Raw genomic sequence first — 16,437 nt, 5'->3', positions numbered from 1 at the left:
AAAGACTGGCCACTCTCTGCTAATTCTTCACCAAATGCCATTCTGGTTAAATGTGATGCTCGTGGTGAGAAGAAAAAGGACAAAGCAGGACAGCAACAGGCTGCAAACTGCCAAAAGAAAGTAGAGGGAGCGTCAGCTTGCAGAGTGGTTTCCCAGTAGAACTTGTGGAAGCCCCTGTCTGAAATGTGAACCAGATAAAACACACCTAAGACTTGCTCGCTGGAGCCTGCCTCGTGATTGTCTGATCCCTCCTCCATCTCTACTTCGTGTGTTCCATTCTCAGTGTTTACATAAGTCTGTGGTGAGTCTCAGAAGTTCATGAAGCCACCCCAGACTCGCTGAGGCCTTCCTCTTTTTTTTTTTTTGCTGATGGAAATAAACAAGTTCAGTTACAGAATCCCTTTAAAGTCAGCACGACCTGCTGTTCTCCACCCCACTCCATGCTGCTGGGCACAGCTCCACAAAAGAAAAAGAGACCTTTCCAGGAAGCTGATTGTATTCACTGCACTTAGGAGAGGAAAAAGCATTTTGTTGATAATCCACTGTCACACCAGCACATTGTTTTGTTTCTGATGACAGGCAGTCTCCTAAATCTGTCATCTGCAGTCAGACAAACAGATTTTGCAGCTTGCATTGCCTCCGAGATGTTACTGCTTCACATAATATTTTGTTCCTTTGGCTTCAGGCAAACAAAGAGTTTGATGCAAAGGAAATAAAAGGAAAAGAAAAGACAGAAGGTTGCTATCAAGGTCAGAATATAGATCAGCTGTCTCTGAAGAGGCTCAGTGTCCTTCCTGTTGCCTTCACTACCAAGGAGCGGAAAATAGGTGTTTGTGGGGGGTAGTTCAGTGAAAAAGACTCATTCAACTCGTTGAGATTACTATTAGGGGGTAACTCTAGAGGAGAAACAGAAATCTGGAGAAGAAAGAAGAGCAGCCGAGACCCGAAACCAGGAAGAGTGGACCGAAAATAGGGATGAGGAGCATCAGGATGTGAGCTGGCAAGTGGGAGGATGTAGCCTGAAGGGCTGTTAGAGCAGAATCTTGATGGTGAGGATCATTTAGAACAAAACCTCTCAAGTAATGCAACCAAACCGTGTCTTTTATGTCAGTGCAGTATCTGTACAGAGGACCTTCCTCTTCAGCCCTGGTTTTCTACTACTTTTTTCTTGCTACCCACACTGCCTGGCCTGCCTGGCATAGTGCAAACAAGGCAGAGTCTAATTAACTTCTGATGTCCCAGGAGAAAAAGAAGTTGTTGGAGCCTCACCAGAAGTAACTTAATTACTGAAGTCACTTCAGTAATTCAGCACATGCACAGAAGTACAGAGGAGTGGGAGGGGTATCCATGGGCCAGACAGGGTGACCCCAACCTGTCAGAAGTTTCCTTGTTAGAGTAGTCCTTAGGTGCAGTCCTCCACTGACCTCTGTGACCAGTAACAGGCTGTTGCAGAAGTAGTTGAGGATCTGGTAAGGCCCTGGCACAGGCTGCCCAGAGAAGCTGTGGCTGCCCCCTCCCTGGCAGCATTCAAGGCCAGGTTGGATGGGGCTTTGGGCAACCTGGGCTAGTGGAGGGTGTCCCTGCCCATGGCAGGGGGGTGGGACTGGGTGGGCTTTGAGGTCCTTTCCAACCCAAACCACTCAGTGGTTCTGTGATGCTATCTATGATTCCATCACCTAATACTGTGCTCTTCACTGCAGCTCCTAGTGGCTGCTCCCTTGCCCTCCACTGGAGGGGAGTGTGAGCAGGCAAGGCTCTTCCTGGGTAGGATTGCCACATGCTTGCTGTAGAAAACAGGGCCAAAATCAGCAGCTTTCTGGTTGTCCTTAGTCATTGGGAGAGCTCGCTGCATGGTCACAGCCATGCTGGAGGAAATCCCATCTCACACAGAGTCAAGTTTCACCATCTTTTGGAAAAGCTCGGCTGAGCCACAAAAAATCACCCAGAAGATTTGGGCTCATTTAGGCATGGTAGAGGTGGCAGAAAAGTGCAAGACCCTGCTGCGGCAGGAATGCCAGATAAAACCTGCTGCAGGATGTTAGCTCCTTGTTCAAAACCTCTTGGACACTTTTTGAGCTGCTTTAAGGTTAGGCAAGGTAAGTGTCTAAATGCTTCTTCCTAAGTATCTTTGACAATAATGAACAAAATCCACGATCTTTTAACTTCAGGGTTATATTTTTTGAGATGGTATCAGGCTGTACCTTCTGGAGATGTAGTTTCTGTAGCTGGTTATTTTTAAATTGTGCTTTCAGTATGGATTCTTGTGGGTTAGAAATTCTCTTGCCAAGCATCCCTTGCAGATCATTCAGTGTTTGTCTGAAAAGGAGTTTCTCCTGCTTTGATGTGTATTTTCCCTCTGTACTTCATACAAATGCTGAACTTACTTTATGCCTTCTGCTGTCACTGCTGCTTGCTAAATAGATTCTCCTCTAGTGCTGTATTGTTCTTCTCCATCCTTTTCCTTTTACCTAAGAGCCAAACCATCTTATTGTGGGTTTTCAGGTTGGTTTGTTGGGGTTTTTTTTGTCTGGTGTCTGCAAGCAAAGTAAAAGTAATTTTTGTTGCCTGTTAGTTGTACTGGTGGTACAACTTGTGGAGAAAACTTCACTTATAAAATTTAAGAGTCCCTGGAGGTCTTGGGATGCTGGAAAATGTTAGCCTGGTGTTTAAAAGGGCTGAGACATCGTAATGCATTTATTTGGTTGCTTGGATCTTTGAATCCTGTTCTATTGCTTTACAGCAGACACAAATATTAACTAAATATTTAACAGGAAGCTGGAAACTATGTTGTATCTTAGTCAAAACAATTATTTCTTTGCTCTCTTACGAAATGCAACTGCTGGATCTTCAAAATAGATCTAGAAAGCGTATGGACCAGATGGGTCTTAATGGCACTGATGCAGCCTGTGAGTGCTTCTCTGAAGAGGATGAAATAGAAGAAAGTGATAAGGACAGAGCTAGAAGCAAGCTGGGCATGGATGTGTGAGCAAAGTCACATAGAACTATAGAGAGGTGAGGGGAGCTTGGGCTGGCCATGGCTCCCACCCTCCTCCCACCCCTGGTGCCCCGGTGAGCTGCTCAGTGTGGTACCCGGGACCCTCACTGCTGAGCAGGCCCTGGGCCTGTCTCTCCCCGTCCCTGCTGCAAGCCCGCTCCGTCCTGAGATGATGGGAACCTTCTGTCAGGCACATTACAGATGCTGTCTGTGATTTAGCAGCATCAGACAGCTTGGGGATTTGGATGCAAGCCTGCCTGCCGTGCATGTCTGCCTTCCCTGCGCGTGGAGCGGAGAACTTCATATTTTGTCTGTAAATTGGAAATCCTGTTCGATGAGCACAGTCAGAATTGAAACCAGGAGCTGTGAATTGCAATTGGTTAATACCCCTGAGCTTTGCCTGCCTCTGGCACCCACCCTCAGCTGCATGCTGTGTCTGGCATGGAACGTGGCCGCTGGCGGGGCAAACAGGTGAGAGCCTAATGTCTGCTTCCTCGCTCCTCGCCTGTTAACATGCCAGCCTAATAAATGCAGTGGGAAGTGCTGTGAGAGGAATCAGCAAACAGATTCCTGGTGAAACACTGTACAAAGCAGGATCCCAGCAGGAAGAAAACAAACTGAAAGTAAAGCCAGCCTTATCCAGTGCTATTTATAACCAAGCGCTGCTTCCTCCAGATAAATCAGAGTCTCTGAAGCACGAGTGATGCACAACCCCCAGGCTGGCCCTCTGCCCTGCAACAGTGACGCTCCCATGGCTGTACTTTCTGCTCAGGTTGGTGCTGAGTCCTTCCCAGTATCACTGAATGTGGTCTTTGGGGAGAGGCTTGCCACCTTTTCTCTGCACCCCAGATTTGTGGGTGATGTGCCAACACAGTGATGCAATGGCCCTGATTCTTTGCTCCTGTTTGCTCATCTTGGGTTCTTGAGTTCACTGGTGCTCAAGAGATGGTGGCTGTGGCTTCCACTTCCAGGAAGATGCCATCAAGGTGGAGGGCACTTGATCTAGCTGTAGGGAGAGAAGTGATTTTCAGAAGAAGAATGTTTATAGGGCTAAAAGTGATGTAGGAGTTTATTTTAGTATGTTCTCATTGCTGCTGAACACACCTAACTGTTTTCCCTTGACAATCAGGAAGTTTTCAAGGAGTTTGGAGGAGAAAACCCCAGAAATATTTGTAGTAAAACTTGCAAGTAGCCATATGCTGCTAAAATGAGAGAAGGCATTTGCAAAATTTTTAGATGGGAAAGTTCCTGCTACTGCCTGTAGCAGGAGCAAATGTCTCTCTTGTATTTGCTGGTACCCATGAATTAAGCCATCAGACAGCCTCATGCCCATGACAGTGGTGACTGACAGGCTGGGGTCTAGGGCTGCTCCAGGATAACCCAGGCATTGCTGTGCTGTGGCATCTGTTTCAGTGTGTTTTAGGATGCTTTTGTTGTCACAGCAGCAGGATGAAGAGTTCTTCCTCCTGCATCCTTGTGGGGTAAGATACCGTCCTGCCAAGCTAGCTGCCTTGGATGCTGCCTAACATCATTGTAGATGAAGCAGCTGCCTTCATTTCAGCACATATCTACTGTTACCAAGCCTGCCAGCAATCTTGACCCTCCTAAGTGGAATGTTTTTATCAGGAAAGCTGTGTTACACAAAAAGACAGTAGGTAAAGTCAGGAGATGTCTGAGTAAATCTCTACTCCTACTTCAGATAGGATGTCAGGGAGTACCTTAGGTCAGAGTTGTGCATTGAACATGTAAGAGAGATGAAGGAAGCTGAAACTGACTGGAAGGCATTGGGATCTTTGAGCGTTTTGACATTCATCAGCACTCTAAAGCATTTCCTCTCTAACACAAACAGTACAGCCACGTATTTAAATATTACTGTCTCACCTTTAGAAGAAGTTAGTGCTTGCAGACTTTATCTCTTTAATGGCTTCTGTCATGGGGGCAGGTTTACTTCCCAAGCACGTTGAGCTGATCCATCCTGTCTTATTGCATGTTTTTACAGTAAAAAGTCAGTGAATTTTTCTAAAAAGGACAGAATAGCACTGGGAACACTCGTTCACTTAGCAGCTCTCTGATCTGCAGATGATTGTCATAGCTGAAACATTTGCATTTAGAAGACGACACAGATTTTAAGATCAGAGAAATTTTCAATGACTTTATTTTTAAGATCATATATATGTAAATCACAGTAATTTTTATTTATATCTCTCCATCAGCTTTTACTCACATTTAAAAGACTCGTCTGCCATACAAAGCAGTCTCATGTCTTGCAGTAAATGAAGCAATCATTTATTGCATGAACATGACATGCACTAAACTCTTGAAAAGTGAGACTGAGTTTGAAATCAAACTGAACCTTCCTTTCTGGAACTGGGGAACTGTTCAAGAATCACAGAAATGAGAGTTGGTAGAGGCCTTGAGAATGGCCCCTTCTTCCCATCATGCCATTACAGATGCTGTATTATCATTCCTGAAGTCCCTTCTTCAAAATGAGATTGAGCAGTCTGGCTGTCTTCACCAGTACTGACTGACTGGAGGCATTATCTACAGTGTCTTACTTGGTAATAACCTCTTAACACATGTGAAAAGGGTTCCTCTAGTTCCCCCAGCCCTCTGACAATGTCACTTTGCTGATTCCTGCACCAGCCTCTGATTCTGTTGTGCTCTGCTGTCACTTAGCCAGAAAATCCCTAGTTTGTATGTGTTTATATGCTTTCTCCTTCCTGTCTGTGTCCCTCTGCTCTTGTCTTTATCACATCACACCTTATTGTTTTCAGACTACATCTCTGGTTTGTCATGACAACTTTGAGCCCAGATCCTGTCAGTATCCTCTGTCTCTAAACTGTCATCTGCAGATATTCTGTGTCTTTTGCAATCCACTATGCAACTGACTAATGAAAATATTGAATGGGACAGGACACAGCACAGTCCCTTGTGTCCATCTAAAGATGTTCACAGTCCCTTCTGAACTGTCTAAAGATGTTCCCCCAAGTTTTCAGATCACTGATTATAACTCCTGAAAATTCATTTTCAGTCACTCATCCACTTCATAGTAATTCCATCCAGACCTCCTTTTCTTAGCTTCCCTCTGAAAACATCACAGGGAGTATACCAAAAGCCTTACAAAATTAAAGGTAAATCACATCTACTCCTTCCCTCTAATCCTTTAGACCAATTACCTGCCAAGGAAGGAAATAAATTTTGACAAGACCTTTCCTTGACAAGCCCATATTCCCTGCTCCTTATCTTCTTATCCTGTGCATACATATGGATGGCTTAACACTTTGTTCCAGCTCTCAAAGTTCAGCATTAGGCTGACTGGTCCACAGTCCTTTAACCTATCCTTTAAAACTCACCATGTTTTGAGTTTCCTGGGGCATTTTTGCCCTGTTCCTATCCTCTGGGACCTCTCCTGTCTTCTAGTTTTCAAAGATAACTGCTAATGATTCAGAGATTGCTTCAGCTGCTCCCTTGAGCACCCGAGGTTGAATTTCATCAGGCCTTGCAGAGTTGCATATATCTGTCTTTTCTCAGCATTCTGGCCCATGCTTCTTAAAGCCAATTTTCTTAAACGTCTGTTTACAATTTATCTTTTTATATGGCACTGAAACAAGGAAGGCCTTAATACTTCTGCTTTGCCTGTGGCTTGTTGTGGGACCTCTTTGTAAACAATAAATGGGGTCTAAGAGGCAGAGGCTCAGATTAATCTTTCTGGGTTATTTGTCTACACAGGCACCAGCCTCCTGGCTGGAAAAGTCACCTTCCTCTCAAAAGAGATTCTCACACATCTTCCCCATGCAGGTCTCAGGCAGTGTCAGAAAGGTGTTAGTGGTCCCAGCTCATGGAGGTTGCTTTCCTCCATTAACTTTCTGGATGTGCAGCAACAGTGTGACAGTGTGACAGTGGCAGCCCAGATCTCCCCCCTGGCAGGCCTGATTCTTCCTCTCTGGGGCGGCTGCTCCCCTTTAGTTCATGGAATCACAGAATCACAGAGCGTCAGGAGTTGGATGGGACCTTGAAAGATCGTCTAGTCCAACCCCCCTGCCAGAGCAGGATCACCCAGACTAAATCCCACAGGAACACATCCAGGCAGGGTTTGAATCTCTCCAGAGGAGCCTCCACAGCCTCTCTGGGCAGCCTGTCCCAGGGCTCTGTCGCCCTCACAGGGAAAAAGTTTCTCCTTATATTCACATGGAACCTCCTCTGCTCCACCTACACCCGCTGCCCCTTGTCCTATCATTGGACATCACTGAGAACAGTCTGACTCCATCTTCCAGTTGCAGCTGGATTCATCCTTTCACTGTGCATCTACCAGCACTGTTTCTAGGGCTTAGGAGTGTGGATGAGGACAGGAATTAGGCTTTCACAGCAGGACTTCTGAGAACAAAATCAAGGACTAATGTCTTCTGTGACCATGTTGACCAAAACTGTTACTGGATTTAAGCTCTTTCATTCTTGCTAGATGTTCCACAGCAGATCTGCTGTCTGCTTCCCAGCATAATAGACAGGAATATTAAAAAGCTCAGATACAAACCAGCAATCTCTTATGCTGAGCACACATCACAGAGCCAGAGCCCTTCATGCTATACCCTGCCATTCTGTCTCCAAGACAGGCATGCTGGTCACCCCATGGCTCATTGAGGGACCAGCTGGGGTTTACCAGCTCCTCCCTGCCTGCCTGCCTGCCCTGGTTTACCTTTGATGAGAAGCCCAGACTTACACACAGCCACAGCACAGCCAAATCTGCCACAGTGGTATCATATGGCTGAAGTGCAATCAGGACCCAGGAGGTCCTTCTCCCACAAGGATACACTTAGCTGCTGACTGGTCTGCTTTGACCTAAATGTTGGAGTAAGCAGTGAGCACTCAGTTATCACAACCCTTTAAAATGTTTGTTATTGCCTTGAGTCAAAGTGAGTCACCAGGATTTAGCTCACTCTTTGCCTTCATCCCAACTATCTATGGTGAAGAAGGAAGCTCTCTGTCTCCTTTCTTCCCACCCCCGCACAGGACAACTTGTACTACTGCCCAAGTCAGGGCTGGGACGCCGGGCGCTGCCCTGCTTTTCACCTCCAAAACTTGCTCTGTCTGCCTCTTGCTGCACAAAGACTGACGCAGGAGTTACTGTGCATGTGAGTGAAGTAGCCTGTGGGTTTTTTAGGTCATTGAGTGACTAATTTTCGGAGTCTCTAGTGACTGACTGGCTGCTGCAGAGCAGCCTTACTTCTTGCATGTGCTCCTCCTGCCTTGCCCTCACTTCTGGTAGCTGGCTGAGGATCCTCACTGAGGTGGCATGGCTGATGATGCCAGGCTGGGGTGCATGACAAGCAATAAACAGTGTAAAACTGGCAATGTTCTTGATGGAGGGAATTTGGGGACTTTGTTGTAGAAGCACTACTTCATCTCAGCAGCAAGGAGAGACAAAGTATTTGCTCCAGCAAAAGAAGAAGTTAGTGGACTCAAGATCAGCTGACTGTCTTGGGAGACTTTCACTGAAGCAGATCCCTTGGGCCAACAGCAGAGGTGAGTGACACAGGGAGGGGAACACACAACAACAGCAACAGAAAAAAGGCAATTTGTCACTGACAGGAAGAGAATGTGAAAGATTTCTTCTCTGCTAGTAATGACTTGATGTTTCTGGATGCCACTCTGCTGAAAGTTGCTGGCAGGAACCAACAAGAAACACATTTGGAGGTGACAGAGGACAGAAATGAGAACTACTTCTTTTCTTAAGAAGCTTGACTGCTTTAGGGGAGCCCAGGAGAGTATTCACACCAGAGCACAGGAGAGATCAGCCTAGCTCCAGAAGATGTGACCTATGCAGCAGTTTATCATAGATCAGCCCTTCAGCATGAGCCCTCGGCATGATCAGAGAATCAGAGAATGTGTTAGGCTGGAAGGGACATTTAAAGGTCATCTAGTCCAACCCTCCTGCAGTGAGCAGGGACATGTTCATTAGATCAGGTCGTAAGAGTGTAAGAGAAGTGCTCCAATCTCCCTGACTAGCCCTGTGTGCCCAAGTTATGGGGAAAACAGGGTAGCTGGGAGAGCCAGATGGGTGAATTCCCTGAGTTGCTGTGCTGGGCGGAATGGCGCCTCTTCGAGAGGCATCTAGAGCTCAGCAGTGAATTACAGAGAAACTCTTGAAGCACAGAAACAGGGACATGTGTCTAAAGCTCAGTATGAGATAAAAACACAAAGACAAATTAACACAGAGGAAGTAAGGGTGCAAAATTATGCGATTATCCTGGATCAGAAAAGGCAAAAGGAAAATATTTGGAAGTTTATTAGAAGTTAAAGGAATGAAAAATACAGGTTCATTACTAAAGCAAGCTTTCAGCTAGTACTGAGAGGTATGGAGAAGGATGAAATATTTGATACTGTATTGCTTAATCACACAATAAGTGGCTGAGACTGGCTGCTTAGTATGATTAATGTAGTAAGAGGATGAAAATGCAGCTCAGAATAGGGAAAGAGCAAGTTAAAGAATGTTTAGATGAGGCAGTTTGTTGCTTATCAGCAAGATCAGCTTAAACATACCCTGGAGTACTCAAAGAACTAGCCAGAGCAATTTCAGTCCATTAACAAACATTTTAGGGAGTATTTTAGGCTTAAAATACCTTCTGGTATTTTAAGCAGAGGCTGGTGCTTATGTGCAAGCCCATTTGCAGCACCCAAGCTGATTCAGTACCTGAGGCAGGGCTGGAGTGTGTGCTGTGGTCTGGGTGAAGGGCAGCATCACTCTGCTGTTGCTTATGGACTCACACACATTCATCTGCCTGTGACAGGGGCAAACTGGCATACGATGCATAGAGAATCTGATGTCATCAGTCCTAAAACACTTCTCAGGGATGTTGTGAGCCAATGTCTGGAAAAAGAGGTTTCTGCAGGTGCTTTCCTTGAAGGGACGGTCGTTGCAGGAGGAACAGTGGCATGTCAGAGTACCAGAGACCAAAGGCCAGTGCCTGGACAATTTACTCAGGATAGAGGCATCCTAAGCGAGCCACAGGGACTCACAAAGTGTGTGTGATAGCCTCAGGCATCACTCTGCACTGTAGGATAAGCATGGTCGTGAAGAGGAGAGAAGGTCTCGAAGGAACACATGAAGGGAATATCTGGAAGCAAATGGTAGGCTGGACCCAGGGAATTACTGACCAGCCAGACCAATTTCAATGACTGGAAAAACACTGGAACAAATGGCAAAATCATTTGTAAATGTCTAGATAATAAGGTGATTCAGAGAAGCCGACATGGATTTGTCCAGAATAAATTGTCAAGTCAGTATAATTTCTTTTCTTTCTTTTGTTTCACAGAAACGGGCCTCCTGAAGAAGGGGGAGGCAGCCAAGGTTATCACATCTATCCATCTTGACTTGACTAAAGCTTTTGATTGTGGCTCACACAGTGACATTCTTATAACCAAAGCAGAGAAATATGAATTAGGCAAAATCACCATAAAGAGGCTGCTCGGGTGGCTCAATCTGCTGTGCAGGCAGTGTGCTCAAAGAGCAGTTACACAGAGCTTGCTGTCAGACTCTGAAGATGCTTCCAGTGAAACCTGACCCTCCAGCTGTCAGTCCTGGTCATCTTTTGATCAATACTTTCATTAACAACTCCGATTACAGAATAGGGAAGCCCCCTTGGGAGGACAAGACACTTTGCAGAACACGATTATGTTCAAAATGATCTTGATAAATTGGAAGAAAAGCCCAAAATTGATGTGATGAAATTCAATAAAGACAAGAGCAAAAACTATGTTTAGAAAGGGGGAAATTAAATGTGCAGATACAAAGCAGGATGGCTGGTTAGGCAGCAGGGTGCCAGGAGGGGAGAGTACAGCGGATCACCACCAAGCACTGGCATTGCACTACTGTTGGACAAAGACATGTGTCATTCTGATTTATTAGCAGGAATATAAGAGAGAGGAGGTTGTCTGCTAGGGCTGGCCCTGTACCATGTATTTGCAGCTGCAGAGAAAGGCTGAAGATACAGAATGTGAATGGTGAAGGCTTGGAAAGCAGGCTTTTCAAGGCCAGGTTGGATGGGGCCCTGGGCAACCTTGTGTAGCTCCAGGCCTGGAGGTTGGTGTCCCTGCCTATGGCAGGGGGGTTGGAACTCTGTGATCCTTGAGGACCCTTCTAACCCAGACCATTCTATGATTCTATGTTTCTGTGATTCTATGATTCTATGATTTTAGAAAGCAGGACCTGGAAGCAACAATCTAAGCAACTAGATTTTTTGGGTTGAGGGGAAAAGAGAAAGGAGCAGGGACACAGCAACCTTTTCATGCCCATTTGAAGACTGCTATAAAAAGAGAACGAACCATTTGCTCTCTGTGTCCTCTGGGAGATGTTAAGCAGTAATTGGCTTGACTTGTGGTAAAGGAAATTTCCTGTATAGGGCCAGTGAAACACTGATGTAGCTACTGGGAGGATGTTGTGAGCCTGCTGTTGGAGGCTTGTGAGAAGTGCCTATGTGAATTGCTACCAATGGTAGGGGTGCGTCTGCCTCAGAGCAGAACAGATACCCTTTTTGGGTCCCTCCAAACTCTGCATTGCCATGATGTTTAGGACTCTACTTGTTGGCACTGGAAGGAATTTGTCCCCAGGTGATACCAGCCAGGACTTTCCTCAGCAACACAAGGAGTTGTTTGCTTTCTGGAGTTCAATTTATGTAAGGGTGACTGGGGATTTGATAACACCTTTGTCCTTCCTCCTCTCTACCTGTGACAGCCCTTACTCATTTTTTTAAGGCATTGAATGGCCACAGAGGCCTTATTTCACCTAGGGCTGGTGTCAGCAATGCTGTGGTACTTTAATGCTGGCCAAGGGCTCCTTGAGGGTAGTAGAAAGGGAAGGAACTGCTCACCTGTCGATATGTCTGTGTGGCATGCAGCACCCCGTGGCTGAGCTTTGGCAAGCCGAGGGCCAGCCAGAGGGATCAGCCTTAGCAGTAGCAGGTGTCACCTTGCAAGAAAGGCAGTCAGATCCTGCCTGTGGCTGCCTGCAAAGTGCTGAAGCCAACCTTAGAGCCAGTATGATTTTGACCGATTGCATTTTGTCAGTGTGAGTGACTAACAGACTCCGTGCCATGAACACTGATCAAGCATTATTTCTTTTCTAGGAAAGACATCAGGAACATGGGAATTTTCAAATCAGATTGGATAAATGGTCTAATCTTCTGCTGGACAGTAGGCTATTACCAGCTGCCTTTGACAAAGATGATAGTATTCCCTTGCTAAGAATTAATGGATTATGCCCTACTAACTTGCTGTACATAGTAGTGAACATGCAGGTTTTAATCTTTATTTTTCTATGAACAAGTAGGGGGTTGAATGGTCTCACCTTCTTTACAAATAAACAGGCTTTAAGAAGTACAAAATAAAGACTAGTAGGCTCTCTTCAGAGCAGTGAGCATCACACACTAAATGTACACTGCAAAAATAGTGACGTTAAAGAAGACACTGCAAAAACAGCAGCAAAACCTTGATTTTATTACAGGTCCCATCATGATCAGACGTAGCAAATGACTTGCTGCTCTGTGTGAGGTTACCTGTCTCCTTTTGTGCTGCTTACACACGCTTACCTTTCTCACCCCCTTCTTTACTCTGACTGTGTCATAACTGAACTTCTGCTGCAAATTGTCTCGTGAAACCGAAAACCTGGGCTGGGTACTGCATGCTTCAGGAGAGACTTAACTTCATGGCACTGTGCACACAATTACCCAGGGTTCTTGTCAAATGCCCTACCCTGCACAGCACAGGTACCACAAATGACAGGAGGTTGTGCCACGTTCACAGGCCTCTGGGAGCAGAGAAAAGGCCAATTCTGAGCAGATGCACGATTTGATTGCAGTATCATGAAGGCTAATTAATAAGCATTTATGCCATTCAGAGATGAGGGAAAAAAAGATCACAAACACTATTAAGGTGTCAGAGGTGTTGAAGGAAAATTGGAAGTGTTAAGTGCCAATTTCTGTTTTCTGAAATTCAGCTGATGTCACTGAGAGCTCCTGACAGTCATCTGAGGGCAAATCCTGATGTCCTTGAGGGGCTGGCTGTGTTCAAGCTGTCTACAATATGTTCCTAACTCAGGTACTGTTGACTGCTTTGAATGTAGGAGGAAGAGGACCCAAAGCAAATCATCTTACTTGCTTTTTAGGGCTGATGACTCCGCCTGTCTGTGTAACAGATGAAGAGAAGTAGTTGTGACGTCTAACTGAGTACAGATAGTAGAAAACTTGAATAAATCTCCATCAGGGAGAGGGCGTTTGGAATGGGTAACCCCTGGGGAAAAACTTTTCACTTGGGGAATCACAGAATCACAGAATTGTAGGGGTTGGAAGGGACCTCCAAAGATCATCAGGTCCAGCCTCCCTGTCAAAGCAGGTTCCCTAGGCCAGGTCGCACAGGGAAGTGTCTAGATAGGTCTTGAATCTCTCCAGAGAAGGAGACTCCACACCCCCCCGGGGTAGTGTGTCCCAGGGCTCTGTCACCCTCATCATGAAGAAGTTCTTCTGCATATTGGTGTGGAACTTCCTGTGCTCCAACTTGAGGCCATTGCCCCTTGTCCTGTCTCCACAGACCATTGAAAAGGGTTTGGCCATTTCCCCCTGTGTCGCACACTTAAGATATTTATAAACATTAATAAGATCCCCTCTTAGCCTTCTTTTCTCAAGGCCCCAGTTCACTCAGCCTCTCCTCATAGGGGAAATGCTCCAGGCCCTTAATCATCTTTGCAGCCTCCTCTGGACTCTCTCCAGGAGATCCCTGTCCTTTTTATACCAGGGAGCCCAGAACTGGACACAATACTCCAGGTGGGGCCTGATCAGGGCACAGTAGAGGGGGAGGATCCCCTCCTTCGACCTGCTGGCCGCTCTCCTCCTGATGCCCCCCAGGATCCCATTGGCTCTCTTAGCCACCAGGGCACACTGCTGGCTCATGGCCAACCTGTCATCAACCAGGACCCCCAGGTCCTTCTCCGCAGAGCTCCTCTCCAGCAGGTCATCCCCCAGCCCCCACCGATACAGGAACTGGTGTGGGGAGAAAACACATGAGCTCATGACAGTGCCCACACTGTTGGCTGCCTCCAGACGAGGTTGTATTAGTGCAGACGTTGCATTAGTGTAGAGATGAGGACTCAGGAGTTGTGTTTGCACAGGGTGACCAGGGTGGACTCCGGCTGCTGAGCCTTCATCCCTGTGGTTTCCACTGCTGTGATGAGACGGCATTTGGCTCATCACAGAAGTGGAAGATGTCTACACTGTACTCGGCAAGGGCAGAGCTGGGAACTCAGCTGCAGCTGCCCCTGAAAGCTCGAGCAGAGCTCACTGATGAGCCCCTGTACACACACTCTGACAGGGGCCAAGCTGGAACTCTCCCTTCAGAGGGGGCCTGGACCAGCTCTGGTCCTAGCACGTCCATTGTGTAAACAATCTGGATGGTGTCTCTTGACTGCAGGATGGCTCAGACCCTTGCTGACTGCAGTACAGGTATGTCTTACCTGCATTTGGCTTCCATGTGCAGCTGGGGGCATTGCTGGGTTCAGGCTGCAGGTTTCAGATACTGGAGAGTGCCTTTTCTTGCAGTGTAGTCCTGTCCCAGTGGAGGACATCTGAGCCACTTGTGTTAACTGCTCCCAGGATTAAATAGCAAAACCTTTGCACAGTGCTTTTATAGGAAATACTGTCTCAAGGAATAACTTCCCCTACCTCAAGCAAAGTCAATTTGCCTTAGAAGCTGCCTGGGAAGTGTGACTGTTTCCCATGTATTGTGAAAGTAGACTGAAGAGGAAGAACATGAGTTAGAGGAGAAATGTGCTAGACATACAAATAAAAACATCCTACTATCAGAGAATTTCAGAGTGTCATTTTAAAAAGCTCTGATTTGACCCTTTTTCTCTGCCCAGTGTGAGACACATTGGGCATGTGTTTATAATCAGTTCCCCTGAACTCTGTGTTTCTCACTTTGAATTAAAACTCCTTGCTACTCCAAACCCTTCATCTGAAGCAGCTGCTGGTGACTGTCATTGTCAGCAGTAGCTCATGATCCCAGGGAGATGTTACTGTAACAGATACACCCAGCACATTTTGGGCACGATGGCCAGCCTTGGAAATCACTGTTCTCCATATGTGCTGTTGAACCTGTCTTTTTATAGTGAGCCATTTTATTCTGGGCCATATTGAATTACACCATTCCCCTAATGCCAGAGAGCAGAACTGGTTCTGTTTGGAGACTTAGGATTTCTCCTGTGCAAGGATGTTAAAAGGTATATGCTGCTCAAGACTCTCCAGTTGTACCTTGTGGACATGAAACTGGCATTTTGATGTATTCTCAGATGGATTCCTTTTATGTTTTGTTTTTCCTTCCTCAGGATTGTGTGTTCTAGGTAGGAAACCTGCTCACTAGAGGATTAATTACTCTTTGCTGAGTCTCTTGGTGAATTTTCATGCTCCACAGGACTTCACAGTATAAACAATTTTACAAAACAGAATTAACACTGTTTTTCTCAAGGAAGTGTCATCAGAATACCCAATCTTTGTAATTAAAGTAATGGGAATGCTGCTTGTTCTCTGGAATAGGTACCAGATAAATAGCTGGTCCTAGATAATTTGGTAAGATCTAGGATAATCATGCCCATTTATCATGTTTATGGGATGATGTTTAGGGCAATGTATCTGCTGCACTGCTTGGACAGGAGCAGATATACCTTTGAAAAACTCAGCAGAACCTGCTGAAGTGCTTGTCCCAATCCTGAACTGACAGATGCCCACAGGAGTGTGTGCTGACAGGCCCAGTGACAAGTCATCCTTTTCCCTTCAGTCTGATTGAATTCCCAGATCTGAAGATCGAGCGTTCTTAATGCTTTTGGTCTAACTGAAATGTCTCTTCTAAACTGGAAGCCATTTATCTAAGTTCTAATCTCTCCTGCTGAGCTGTCACAGTCAAAAGGCAAATCTCCTTACCAGGCAGACAGATGCTCTGAAGGTGTAGGGAGGATTTCAATTTTAATGGAGATGTTTTCATCTCCCCGAAACAGAAGTGCCCCAAGGACCCATGTCACACATTGCCTCCAAGGGCTTGTCTGCACCCCACATGGGTGCAGAAAGCTGATCTGAGGTTGTCTGGCTGAAGGGGTAGCCATATGGCACTGCACTTAGAGTAATTAGCCAAATGAGAAGGGCTTAGTTTTTGCAGGGTCATTGATAGTGATGCACTCAGGTGTGTTGGGGACCTTTCTGTGGCACTGCTGGTGTTGTTTTGGATGTCCTAGGGATCTCTGGGATGGTGTTGCGCCATGGTGCAGAATGCTGCATACCCCAGACACAGCACAGGTCCCCTCCTTGGTGATAATGCACCCATTGCTGATGGGGAAGGTGGCCATGGGTAGATGCAGAGGTCATGTTAAAAAGCTCTGAACTGGGACTCCAGATAGGAGCATTCCTGCA

At 46.2% G+C, this 16,437-nt stretch overlaps 1 protein-coding gene across 1 annotated transcript in view; it reads left to right on the top strand.

Annotated features, from left to right (window-relative positions):
* The window catches only part of DNAI1 (dynein axonemal intermediate chain 1), a gene marked incomplete at its 5' end in the record, with an annotated part of 179,210 nt that overhangs the window by 91,787 nt on the left and 70,986 nt on the right, over positions 1–16,437 (top strand). The window lies entirely within an intron of this gene.

The sequence above is a fragment of the Gallinula chloropus genome, assembly GCF_964237585.1.
Source record: "Gallinula chloropus genome assembly, chromosome: Z".
NCBI lineage: Eukaryota > Metazoa > Chordata > Aves > Gruiformes > Rallidae > Gallinula > Gallinula chloropus.
This window is presented reverse-complemented; position numbering and strand designations above follow the sequence as displayed.